The 14365-nt window shown below is 43.0% G+C and overlaps 1 protein-coding gene across 12 annotated transcripts in view; it reads right to left on the bottom strand.

Moving 5' to 3' along the window:
- Positions 1–14365, bottom strand: part of RFC3 (replication factor C subunit 3) — a 377430-nt gene that overhangs the window by 98938 nt on the left and 264127 nt on the right. Inside the window, exon 15 of one of the 12 annotated variants that reach the window (XR_014818804.1) lies at positions 12638–13160. The exons of the other annotated variants lie outside the window; for them this stretch is intronic. The gene's annotated coding sequence lies outside the window, so the exon portion shown is untranslated. Of the gene's footprint in view, positions 1–12637; positions 13161–14365 lie in introns of those variants that run through there. 12 annotated transcript variants of the gene reach the window in all.

The raw sequence follows: 14365 nt of genomic DNA, 5'->3' as shown, positions 1-14365 counted from the left end.
ACTTAAATGTGTGTAGAAAGATTCTCTGACACAGAAATCCCTGTCTTGGCAAATGGTACTCCCAGAACACTTCTTTTCCCCCCAGTTCATTTTTCTTTTTTAAATTAAAATTTTTTTCTCATGCCCCACCCATGGCACATGGAAGTTCCTGGGCCAGGGATTGAGTCCAAGCCTCAGCTTTGACCTATGCCACAGCTGCAGCAACACCGGATTCTTTAATCCACAGCACCGGGCCAGGGATGGAACCTGCACTTCTGCAGCAACCCGAGTTGCTGCAGACAGATTCTTAACCCATCCTTCCACCGCGGGAACTCCTCATGTTTTGATCTACTGCAAATTCTCAGGCTTTACATTTGTAAGAATCCAGTCATTTTTCAGCATCTCCCCTGCTAACAGGCAATAATAACATGACTTTGGATGGCTATAGCAATCTTCTAAAAGATTGTTGTGTTTGTATCTTTGCTCCCACATCCCTATTGGCCACAGAGCAGCCATGGTGATTCTTTTATTTAAATCTAGGTGAGGTGTGCCATTCCCTTAGTATGGTTCCATCATCTGGTCCTAGGCTTCCTCTCTGGCTTCTATCCCTCTCTTCTCTTTCACTCTGCTCTGTTTTATTTTTCTCTGTAGCCATGATTGCCACCTGGCACCCATATTTGTTTATTTTCTCTCTCTTCCCACTAGAACATAAGCACAGGAAAGCAGGGATTTATTGCTCTTTGCTGTGGGTTCAGGGCTAGAAAGAGTGCCTGGCACGTAGTAGGACCTCATTAGATATTTGTTGAATCAATGAGTTGGGTTTGTGATTCCCATCAGTTCCTTTTGGGTTCTTTCATAGTCTACCTATTATACTGTAAATTGGGGCCATATTAATAGATGGAGCTCTTGGCCCAGTTTTTGTCTCATGGGAATTATGGGGGCGTGTCTCTGCAGCTTTCTGAGACTTGGAGTTGAAAGTGATCCCAGGAATTCATGCAGATGACACCCTCCAGCTTCCAGGTTGCTTCTTTCCTTGGTCCATCCCCAACACTTTTTAATGGCCTTTGGTATTGGTGTGAAAGTCACTTCCTACAAAAAGCTTCCCTGATCCCTACTCTCCACTCTCAAATCCCCCAATACATTTTCCCGCTGTGTGTTCCCCAGTACTCCATTTTTTTCCCTTAGTGAAGCACTCCCCACACTATTTTTATTCATGTTTCACTGTGATTCTCCCTCACTGCTGGGCTGTCAGCGTGATAAGGGCAGAGACCAAATCTCTTCTGTTCACTGGTGAACCTTTAGCACCAAACACGATGGAATGCAGACTGTCATTGTCAAATGGATTAAACACTGAAGGAATGGATGAATGACTGGTTTCCACCTCTAGGAACAGTGTGCAATGCACAGCCTCCCAGTGCCCTGCATGTTGGGTCACGCTGTGTGATGGAATAGTGCAGCCTCCTTTGGGATGCAGAGATAAGACGGTGATCAAAATCTCTGTTACAAGCCTTGTAGCAGAAGGGGCAGAAGCTGCTGCAGGCAAGGGGCTGGGCAAATACCTCAAGCCCCCAGATGAACCATGGTCAGATCATTTTCAATCTACCCCAAATACACTCTACCTCAGAGAAATATCTCCAAAGTATTTTCAAATCATTGATCAGTTTGCTTAGTGACTAATGTTGTATAACTTTGGGGCTTTCTTTGTGTTTTCATGGATATTTCAAGGCAAAGTTAAGGACAGGATAGAGAAAAAGGTGCAGAGAATCAGACATCACCACTGAAACCAATATAACAATCCCTGCGTGCATTAACTCAGATTCTAATAAAGACCACAGAAGGATTTGGTGGTTTTTTCTCAGAAATGATGCTTTGAATGAACTGTACAGACTTACTAATAAACAAAGGGAAGCAAATATTTGTAGGTATTTATGCTTATACTCATATATGACTCTAATATGAACCCCAATCCTCCTCCTAAGGAATTGGTGAAACACTTGGCTAAACATGGCAGATGGCAATTCCAATCACTGTGGGTTCTCAGCTATGAGTTCCTTGTTTTCTTCTATGGCAAGAGCTGGTCTGCTTTGAAATATTCTGTTCTTTCCAGGGAATGGAGGGAATTCTGTCTCTCTCCTATGACAACAGTGTCTTCATCAATGCTCTTTCTACGTCTCCAGCCTGTACGTCCTTTGTTTCTAGTTGGCCACTGAATAGACTAATTTGATGCAAAGACAGTCAATGCACCTGCTGCCTTTCACTTGGGAAGCTACGTCTGTTCCTCTTTCTCTGCTTGCCTTATTCTGTGTGCTCTTTCAGCAGAAGTAATGCTGAAAATTATGTAGGTCTCTCCATTTTTTTTTTTTTTTTTTTTTTTTTTGCCTAGAACAATTTTCAGATTGAATTCACTTGGAAAAAAGTCCAGAAATTCTGTTCTTATCTGCACAGAAGTTATTGACTGTGCTACTGCACTTCCTGTGATGAATGATCAAAACCTCCAATGGCTGCAGTGGTGTTGGGCTTTGATGTTTAACTGGTTCACCATCCAGCGCATGTGGATTGTACACACTCATTAATGATGACTAGCCCTAAGCTTCATTCTCAATAGTGTTAGGTTTTAACGTTTTGAGCTAAATGCAATTTACTTCAAACAAGTCTTTGCTTATTTGAAGCCTTTAATTCACTTACTATAGAGCACATACTATTTGCCAGGCACTGAATCCTACAGGTACAAAGACCAACAAGAAAGAAATTACAGGCTAACACAGGAGATGGGAAAGAAAACAATCAATGAAAATGCAGGATGATAAGCATTATAATTTAGATCACTGCAGAGCTTTGGGCACTTAATCCAGGTTGGCTATTTCTCTAAACAGTATTATGGAAATTTTGTCTTGTTTTGTTTTGTTTTTACCATCTTAACTATTAAAAAATACAATTTGGTACGGTTAAGCATGTTCACATTAAAGAATATCATTTTAAGGAAAGAGTAAGAGGCATTATTTAGTACATTTTTTGACATATAAGAGCACCAACTTTGTGATATGGGCATATCTGTTGTGAGTGATGCTGCCTCCCTGCCTCTCTGATGTTTGTCCCTCCTGGCATTTTGTACTATTGAAAATAACTATTCTGATAGAGTCAAAGAGATTTGTTTATTAATCTCCAAGCACATGTAACATTCCCACTCCTATGTCTTCAATCATGCCTTTCCCCTTTTCTGAAATGCCATCCCCTTTGTCTCCCATATATCCACAGCTTTGATCTACCTGCCCCACAAGGCCCAACCTAAGCTTCACCTGAGATCTGCTTTCTTCGGTGCTCAGATCACCTACTTTAAGAAATATCGCCTCACCCTTGACAAGTGTAGCAATTTATTTGGAACTTAGCATATGTCACCTTAAAGTGCTATTCTGATGTTAGTACATAAATCCTGTCTCACCAACTAAGGTACAAATCCCTCTAGGTAAAGGACCATGTTTTGATATATACTATGTGCAGAGCCTATTTTCAACATGAGGACATGTTGGCATAACTCCTGTCATAGTCTCACCATCTAGTGCTTTCATTTACACCCGATTTCCTCTTTCAAAAAATATCTGTGCCTTAGTTAGGGAAGATGCTATTATTTTAATTTTATGGTGAGGACTTTGAGACTGGAGAGACTATGTGGTCTGCTGATAGCAGAGCAGAGACCAGTGCTGTTCTCCAAGGAGAAGCAATATACATAGCAGAAAGAATATGGGCTCCTGGAGAGAGTGTTTTGGATTCTCACTCTGGTAATGGGCATTTGTATGGATTTGGAAAAGTTATTTAATATCTCAGAGCTTCAGTTACCTCTGGTTGGCAACACATACATTACAGAATTGTTAGAAAGATTCAATCATACAACCACTATGGATAACAGTGTGGAGGTACCTCAGAAAACTAAAAATAGAGCTACCATATGGCCCAGCAACCCCACTCTTGGGCATATATCCAGACAAAACTTTCCTTGAAAAAGATACATGTACCCATATGGTCACTGCAGCACTATTCACAATAGTCAAGACATGGAAACAACCTAAATGTCCATTAGCAGATGAATGGATTAAGAAGATGTGGTATATATACACAATGGAATACTACTCGGCCATACAAAAGAAGAAAATAATGCCATTTGCAGCAAGATGGATCGAACTAGAGACTCTCATACTAAGTGAATTAAGAAAGAGAAAGAAAAATACCATATGATATCACTTATCTGGGATGTAATATACAGCACAAATGAATCCACAGAAAAGAAACTCATGGACTTAGAGAACAGACTTGTGGTTGCCAAGGGGGTGGGGGATAGAGTGGGATGGACTTGGAGTTTGGGGTTAATAGATGCAAACTATTGCCTTTGGAATGGATAAGCAATGAGATCCTGCTGTATATGGAGTGCCCATCATGGCTCAGTGGTTAACGAACCTGACTAACATCCATGAGGACATGTGTTCAATCCATGGCCTTGCTCACTGGGTTAAGAATCCAGCGTTGCCATGAGCTGTGGTATAGGTCACAGATATGGCTCGGATCCCATGTTGCTGAGGCTCTGACATAGGCTGGCAGTTCTGGTTTTGATTGGACCCCTAGCCTGGGAACCTCCATATGCCACTGTGTAGACCATAAAACAAACAAACAAACAAAAAGACAAAAGACAAAAAGAGATCCTGCTGTATAGCGCAGGGAACTATATCCAGTCACTTATGATGGAAGATAATGTGAGAAAAAGAATATATATATATTCTTAGAACATATATATATATATATTCTTAGAATATATATATATTCTTAGAACATATATGTGTGTTTGTGTGTATGACTGGGTCACTTTCCTGTACAGTAGAAATTGACAGAACACTGTAAATCAACTATAATGAAAAATAAAAATCACGAAAAAATTAAAACAAATTTTTAAAAGATTCAGTCAAATCATTATGAGTGGTGTCCAGTGCCTAGTAAGCCCTCAGTGAATGAAAGCTACTACTACCCCTATTGAACTACTATTGCAACTACTACGGCAACTACCACTACTGCAACTATGACTACTACCTTAATTACTGCTATTACTACCACCACTACTATACAGCTACTAGAGCCTCTCTGCCTGTTACTCATCCCCAGATCTAGCACATGGTAAGTTCTCATTAATTGTGTTGCCTTGGGATGTGCACACTTGCCCACAGGCAGGGCTGGTACCTAGGCAATGCATGTCAGCACAAGTACCAGTTGTTTACATTTGGTGAACTGTGGAAATGGGCTAGTGTCTCAGCTGTGAAATATTTTGTACAACACTCTCGCCCATAAGTCTTGCGGGGCCACTGTTATATGCATTTTATCTAGTATAGTAACCACCCATAACTAATGGCTCTATCTTTCTCCATCAGCAAACACCTGCCACAAAGAAGCGTCCTACTCGAAGAATTATTAGGCTAACACAGTTTAGAAAAATATTCACAATACTTGGAACATTACCCATTGAGAGTCAATCTTACATAGGAATTCCCTCTAAATACTATACCAGGCAGCTGGATATCAGGGAAATACCTTGAAGTTGGGGTTAATCAACCAGCAGCCATGGAATTGATTTCCTTATCGCTCTGGTTCAGGAATTTCTATTTGGCTATATTTCTGACAGGTCGGACATTTCCCACATATGGTTTAATTTAATTTAATTTATGATCCTTGCTCAATCATCGTGACTCCAGGCTAATAGATGCTTTGAAAAGAATCACAGTGTAGCAAGTAGGTCTTTCAGACCTCCCAGGTCTCAGGGCATTTTCCACTGTTCCCTTGGCCTTAATACAACCAGAAGAGATGTGCAGAAGAGGAAGCTCATTAAACATCTGGAGGCAATGAAAACATAAAACCACTGAGCCGGACGGGACCATAACCTGCATTAACATTGGCCGTGTGTTCCAGCTACACAAGTGCAAGTGCACACAGGTTTCTCAAAGAGCCTTTGCCTCAGGTGCCAGGGAACAGGTACCTGGCAACAGCAGCTTTGCTGACTCTCTTTGCAACATACTTCTGACAAAGAAGGTATTGTCAAAATCCAGGCTGGGAGCATGTGCTGCTTGGGGGAGCAGTAAGAGAGATGAGGGGGCATGCAATGAAAGTAGGCACTTGTAATGAAACTGCCCTTACTTACCGCCTGGTTAGAACTCATCATTGCCACGGTATGCCTCTGTGGTCAGGCTCAGCATAATCAAAAATAGAAGCGAAGCTTAGCTTTTCAGATGGCTCATATCAGGAGGAGATAGAAGTGTTTTCAAGGCCGAGGTGGTAATGAAGAGGAATCCATGATGCAGAGAATAGCAATTGATGCTTATTCATGGATAAAAGAGGGGAGGTTCTCTGGGTGAGAGATGTATTAGCTGGAGGACTTCCTACACACAGGTCTCAGTGATTTAATGTCCCTGCCCAAATAGCAGCGTCTCACTGTGTTTCCGACTATCCCATCTCCCTAAGAGATTGTATATTTTTCCTTGAGAAGTGATATAGCTTTACTGCAGATGAGAGGCAAAAAAGGTTCAATGTTTTGACCACACACACACATGCACACAAACTCCAGAAACAGAGATTCTACTTTTAGGTATTTATTCTAAGGAAATACTCATGTATGTTGCAAAGGTTTAATCATAAAGCTATTGAGTTGGCAGCTGCAGCTCTGATTTGACCCCTGGCCTGGGAACTTCCATATGCCACATGTATGGCCCTAAAAGGCAAAAAACAAACGAACAAACAAATAAACAAGACTTGCATGCCTATCTTATCTCCTTTTTGTAAGCTCATCTCTTTTTTGTAAGCTTAAGCTTATCTCTTTTTTTTTTTTTTTTTTTTATCTTCTTGCCTCCTTTTCTAGGGCTGCTCCCATGGCATGTGGAGGTTTCCAGGATGGGGGTCCAATTGGAGCTGCAGCTGCTGGCCCATGCCACAGCCACAGCAACGCAGGATCCGAGCCGCGTCTGCAATCTACACCACAGCTCACGGCAATGCCGGATCCTTTAACCCACTGAGCAAGGCCAGGGATTGAACCCGCAACCTCATGGTTCCTAGTCGGATTCATTAACCACTGCACCATGATGGGAACTCCAGCTTATCTCCTTTTTGTAAGCTGATGGAGGGAAGAGTTTTTACTCACCTTTGTAAATTCTAAAGACAGTAGGTATTGATAGGATAGGTACTTAAACATTTACTGAATATATAAATGAATTAACTATTTTCAGAACATAGAGATAGATGTAAGTCTGGTTATTTATTGAAAGTCTGACCAATCTTAGCATGGATTTGAATGTGAAACCAAAAGGAAGTGTGGATTTCTGGTTATTTTGTGATTTTTGAAAATATTTTCAAGTTTAATTAGCGCTCACTTTTTGAAACTGGTCCGAATGTGATATACAACACAATGACTATTTATGTAAAACAGTCACTGCAAGTGAGACACTCTGAAGTGTAATGACAAGTTTAGTATCCTTTCCAGGAGAATCTTATCCTTCAGGACTCCACTGGAACTCAGGTCAGGGATACAGCAGCTGGAGAGGAAGGGTCTTCTGACACTGGCTGCTTGACCCACCTTTCCTTGCCCCAAGGTAGTAACGTTAAGATCCAGGCTGAGAACTTGTCAAATGACATTCTGGATTGGACCCACTTTGCAAACCACAAAGGGCAAGGCAAATGTTACTGATAATTATTGCTATTCAGAGAAATCTTTTGCAAAATGCTCATGGCATGAACCTTCCCATTTGAGAAGGGGGGTTCAGTACGCCTGAGTTGGCGCTGCTCTGGTTGTTTTCCTTTCTCTTCGAGAACACGCTTCAGGGGTCTGCCCTCTCTGGAAAATGATTTGTTTTGTAAATGTCAATGATTCAAAAACATTTCTAAGGGGGATTCTCACTACATACAAATCAGAGGGTCAATCAGAAGTCTGTGATACCTGAGACAAAACCGCACATCGAGCTGCACACTGGGACTTTCCCTCTGAGCTTACATTGCAAGGAGTGCTTCTAAACCATGAGCCCACACCTTCGGCTAAGGCCTCATTTGCCCCTCGGTATAAAGGACACGCTGACTAGAGCCTGCAGCGGGCAAACTTTTTAGTAGCTATGTTTACATTCGCTCTTACTATTGCTCATAGAATAGATTCAAATGCGATTCCATTTGCAGACAGTTCATAAACAGTTAGTTTTAAATTTAGCCTTAATCTCTTTGGGAATGAGTTCTGTTTATGGTTCACAATGTGACTTCCCAGTTTTAAAAAGAAAAATAAGCAAATCCTCTAAGACTTAGAGAAAAGCACTTTCTATTTCGTGAGCTTTCTTAAAATTCTGGCAGTGTGATTCAGCAGCCTGCTTCCCCGCATTATGCCCCAAAGGAGAAGGCAGAGGTGACAGAACTTGAAAACCCCTCCAAAGTGTAAACCGGGGGGAACAGAGGAAAGAAAAAGATTCTTATAACTGTCAGAGTCTGAAGAAACAACAACAAAAAAAAGAAGTTCAGAGCATTTTAAAAACAAACAAAATCTAAAGCAAACTCAGCTACACATTCATTCAGCTTGTCTAGCTTGAGAAATGACGAATACAGAAGAGTATAGCCATAGGATACTAATTCCTTGTATTACTTCCATGCCTTTTCTTTTCCTTTTTTTGTCTTTTTGCCATTTCTTGGGCCGCTCCTGCAGCATATGGAGGTTCCCAGGCTAGGAGTCAAATCGACCTGTAGCTGCCGGCCTACGCCAGACCCACAGCAACGAGGGATCCGAGCCGCATCTGCAACCTACACCACAGCTCATGGCAACACCGGATCCTTAGCCCAGTGAGCAAGGCCAGGGATCGAACACGCAACCTCATGGTTCCTAGTCAGATTCGTTAACCACTGAGCCACGACGGGAACTCCGTACTTTCATGCCTTTTCTGCGCTAAGTCTCTGTTCCAGACATACAACATTATGGGCTTTTGCTTTGGAGTGTCAACAAGAAAACATGAAATCCCCAATGTTTTAGAAAGCGAAGCTGTCCAAGCCTTTGACTACCACCCGCAATGAGAAGGTCCCAGGACCCATGGAATCAGAACCTGATTAAATCTGTCAGGACACAGAGATCGGGGTCCCGTTCAAAAGAGAGCCGGACAGGAGCTATGGCTGCTCCACACTCTGCCCCTTTGAAAACTCAAATTGTGACGAGCTGCCATAGCCTCAATTGCTTCAAGTACTAATTGAAATATGGTTCATCCTCCACGGTGTAGCTCTATCTCAACAAAATCCTTTTGTTGTCTATTTTAAGTGAGTTTAAGTGACTAATAATGAAATTATAGAGATTCCCAGTGGGGTAATTACATATCTTGCCTTCCAAACCAGGACATTTTTGAGAGTAAAAGTCTCACTATTAATAACTTTTCCAGGAGCAGAGGCATAAACCAAAGCTGCTCAAGAAATTTCCCTTTTGTTTTTTTCTTTCTTTCTTCCCCCATGAAAGAAAATAAATAAATCAATAAGACTTCGAAATGAACCCGATTATCGGGTGTCTCCAATGGAGAACTCTGTGTTTTCTAAGCACCCTTTCAGATTAGCTCATTTTATAGGGGTCTTCACAACTTTCATTGTTTTTGAACTATTACATACCTGTGAGTAATATATAAATGACAGAAACAGAAATGCCTCTTGTCCACAGAAATGTAAATAAAAAGGTAGAAATACAACATATTTCCTGTCCCCTCCTTTTCAATAAACGAACTGTTTATAAATTCATTTCAGCATTACTTATTGTTAATATATCTGTTACTTTTTTTTTTTTGCTTTTTAGGACTGTACCCATGGCTTGTGGAAGTTTCCAGGCTAGGGGTCCAAATGGAGCTGCAACTGCCAGCCACAGCAACGTGGATCCAAACCGCATCTGCAACTGCGACCTACACTGCAGCTTGCGGCAATGCCAGAACCTTAACCCACAGAATGGGGCCAGGGATTGAACCTGAATCCGCATGGATGCTAGTTGGATTCGTAACCTGCTGAGCCACAACTGCCTGAATTCATCTTTGAACTGGTTGTAACCTCTTACTGGTTTCCTCACTCATTAATAAATTAACTAAAATCTTTGAAACGTGTTTGACGTGTATTGATAGTTACAGGATTTTACCCTTTAAAAATATTCCTTGATATCCAAAATTTAATTTCTTCTCCTTTTTTCCCTCAGATTATCCATGGACCAACGAATTCTCCATTGTGCCACGACACTGGTTCTTCTGCAGCTTAAGAGATCACTATCTTCTGAGGTCATCTATTCACTCATTTACCATGTATGAGGACTCACTAGGTTCCAGGCATCGCCACAACGGAGCAGAGAGACGGGTTTAGAAGCAAGCAAGAGTGGAAGCAGGGAGACCTCTGCTTACAGGCCATCTGGGAGCCGACCGTACGGGTCCCGGTGGAAGATGAAGGAGAATGGACGAAGACGGCTGTACTCTGACTGCAAGCAGACGGCCACCTTCGAGGAAGAGCTGACGGAATTTACCGCTGGAGTGGACGTGCGGTAAAGATGAAAGGGAGAAGCAAAGGCAATCCACGATGAGTGAGGTACTTGGCGGTGCCATTTTCTAGAGACGAGACAGACTGGGAGTCAGGGCTGAGCCGAAACACTCATCCCCCCAGTTGCTGAGAGTGTTGACAACAGAGAGGGGAGCTCTCCCTCCTGATGAGGGGCTTCAGCTGGACGATTCATGCCCCCTTCTTTATTCAGTAACTGGCGGATATGGGGATAAGGCCTGAGCCCGCTGGCCCAATATGATTCAACTCTGAGTTGCCATTCCAACTCTGGGGCTCCCTCTGGGATAAACTGAGGCCTTCGTTATGACGGCAGCAGCACCTGCCCCTCTGCCCAATCCTGCTGCCTTCACTCCCTCACGGGTGTGGACCCTAAATGCAAGCCCCCCAAAACTTCCTGCCTGTGGGTCTCCACGTCTCAAGCTGCTTCCTGGGACCAACCTATAGCCAGGAGCTAAAGGACCAGTTAGTTCTCCCACATATCATCTTCCACATGCCTATAAAAGGTTATTAAAAATAGATACTTGATGCTATACTCTCACTGTTTATCCCTCCCTCACCCCACTCCAAAAAGAAAAAAAAAAAAAAGAAGAACAGCTCTCCACTGGCCATTGCCAGCCTCCTTTGGGACATCTCATGACCTGGCCTCTATATTTTCAGCCTCTTCTCTCTCCACATTGCTGTAACCTCTCACCACAACCTGTTTTTATTTTATTTTATTTTATTTTAATTTCTGGTCTTTTGGGGGCCAAACCCATGGCATACAGAAGTTCCCAGGCTAGGGATCGAATCAGAGCTGTAGCTGCCAGCCTACACCACAGCCACAGCACACCAGATCTGAGCCACGTCTGTGACCTACACCACAGCTCATGGCAACACCAGATCCTTAATCCACTGAGCAAAGCCAGGGATTGCACCGAATCCTCATGGATACTAGTCGGGTTTATTATCACTGAGCCACAACAGGAACTCCCTCAACCTGTGTTTTCAATTGTAATGACTATTCACTGTTTCCTGGAAACCATAAGCATCCTGATTTATGATGGTTTGACTTAGTATTTTTCAACTTTATGATGGTACTAGGACCTATACTTCAAATTTTAAATTTGGACCCTTTTCTGGGCTAATGATAATGCAGTCCGATACTCTCTTGCGATGCTAGGCAGCTGCCAGTCAGTCATGAGCGTCCATAGCCAATACAGTTACAACCGATTGGACACAATTGGTCATGACTAGCCCCTCACAACCCTTCTGTTTTTCCACTTTCAGTACAGAATTCAATAGATTACACGAGCTATTCAACACTTTATTACAAAAGGCTTTGAGTTAGATGGTTTTGCCCACCTGCAGGCTAATGTAAGTGTTCTAGGCATGTTGAAGGCAGGCTGGGCTAAGCTAAGGTGTGGGGAAGGTTAGGGTGTGTTAAATGTATTTTTGACTTCGGATATTTTCAATTTGCAATGTGTGAATTAGGACATAATCCCATCATGAGTCGAAGAAGATCTGTACTTAAATTTTCCCAACTCTTTCCTTTTATCGAAGAGCCTGATCGTTCTCCATCCATCTCAGTCTTCTCTCAATGGTAAAACCACCCACACTCTAACACCTAGTTCAAATCCATACTCCAAAATCGGTCAGTCTTTCATGAGAAAACGTCTCCAATTTTCTCCAAAAGGACATGTCTGCCTTCTTTTTCTGTTCCCATCGCATTCAGTGTTCTTTTTGCTGCTCATGTGTCTCTTGACCCACTTATGCCCTGAGTTCCTTGGAGGCAGAGAACACCTGGTCAGCAGAGCAGCAGAGTGCCAGGAGCATGGCATGATTAAGCCCCCACCTCCCCGATCTTCCGGTGAACCCTCATCATCTGTTCTCTACCTTATGTTTCTAACAGAAATATAATGAATGGTGCTTGTTCTAGATCTGGGCTTTGCTTCTCGATTGCTGTATATTTCCCTCCTCTGGTCCAGGCAGAAGAATGTCCACGTGAACATCCAGCATGACTCCCTCCCACTTACTGCGAACTCTGAAGTCCTGGATGTAGCTCTGAGAAACTCCACTAATTTTATTCCTTTCTCCTGGTCCCACCACAGCCCCCCCCGCCCGCTTTCTTTTTTGGTAAAATCACATCTAGCAATAAACACTGCGAAATGACGTGTACTTTTAAAACATTAAAGTGTGGAAGAAATGTTCTCCTCGGCCTGGTGCCTCCCCACCCTTCCCCATCCCCAAGGCTGAACACCCCCTTGGCATCTTGTCCGTGTACCATCTCTCAACTCCTAATTAGGTGACGCTTAGAAAAAGATGAAGAACGGGCCTCCTCTCTCCACGCCTCTCCTCTCTTTCTCATGTACAGAGGATCCTTCCCGCCTTGGCGCTTTGGCAGGACCGTGTGATCCCACATTCATATCTTTCAAAGAGACTTGGATTAAACGTAGAAGTCTAAATATGCGGCCAACTCCGGGGCTCAAAACCCAGATTATTAATGAGGGGAGGAGGGAGGAGTCAAGGAAGAGAGGGAGGGGGTAGCAATCCGATTCAAAGCACCACTTCTGCTGCCTCTCAGGCCTACAGGAAGCGCAAGAACATCTTCTGTGTACATAAGACGCTTGTTCAATAAGGAGCAGTGTCTGAGAAAAATGCAAAGAAATGAATATATGAAGTTAGGACCTCAGATTCTCATTCACACAATTGTACTATCGAGTCACATATTTTTTTCTTTTTTGGCCACACCTGCAGCATATGGACGGTTTTGTGGGCCGGCGATCAAATCTGACCTGCAGGATCGAACCCATGCCACCATAGAGACAACACCAGATCCTTAACCTGCTGAGCCACAGCAGGAATGCCCTCCCTATCAAGTCACATTTTTTGAAGTGGCCCCCCCCAAAAAAAATTACTTTTGATGGTAGAATTAAATACTTCCTTGGCAAAGACCTACGTCTATTGAACTTAAGGTTAAATGGAAAATTAGTTCCTCAGAATGTTCCTGCCCTTTAAAAATACATGGTGTTTCCACACCCTTTTGATGAAGTGTCAGTGGTATAAAAAAAAAAAAATTAAGGGGACAAGATACCTAATAAAAGCTCATTAAAATTTAAAATCCACTGGTTCAGAATTTATGATAATTTTGACACTGGCTAGGTTGATGCTCTCCTTTCTACTGCCTATGATCAAGTGTCCTGAAGTTATTAACAGGTACAAACAGCTTTTCAGGGGAAATGCTTCACTGTTTAAGGGAAGAAACTTCTCAAGTATTGTGGCAGCAACTCTTTACTGGCAAACAATGTTATAATTATTTAAAAACCTGCTTGTTCAATAAATCCAGTGAGATGAGGAGCTCTACACTGGCTTCCGCGGCTAATGGAGATTCCGAGCAGCCTGGAGAACGGAGTGGAGAGGCTCCCTCAGCTGCCATCTGTGTGATGGAGGCAAAGGTTTCACTTTGGGGTGATGTGCCCTCCCCCAGTCCTGGCTGCTCTGAGGAGTAGAAGAGCGCCTACCTGGGAAGACTGCCCCCTGCACCCTCACCAGACCTGCCAGCTCTGCGGGAGGAGGGACCTCGCTTACTGATCTTATTATCTTAGGTGTCTGTCACCTCTTCAGCGTTAGGCACGTGAGCCGTGACTACGTAATTATACGCCACCGACTCACACTCCCTCTTAGAATATCCTTCACGTTTTCCTATTTTTTGTTCCTGCATCCTTCCCCCACACTCCCGGCCCAGTCATTCCAAATGTGTCTGCTGTTCAGCACAGTTCTGCCGCCAGAACATGAATCAGTTGCCTGTTGGGGGGCCGGCAAAGGAGTTCAGTGCTAGCAGGTGTGTGAATCT

The sequence above is a fragment of the Sus scrofa genome, chromosome 11 (genome assembly GCF_054392235.1).
Source record: "Sus scrofa isolate SSC_HxYL_T2T_F1_AM1 chromosome 11, Sscrofa_HxYL_maternal_Yorkshire_Landrace_v2.0, whole genome shotgun sequence".
Classification (NCBI taxonomy): Eukaryota; Metazoa; Chordata; class Mammalia; order Artiodactyla; family Suidae; genus Sus; species Sus scrofa.
The sequence above is the reverse complement of the archived record's forward strand: the minus strand, read 5'-3'. Positions and strand labels throughout refer to the sequence as shown.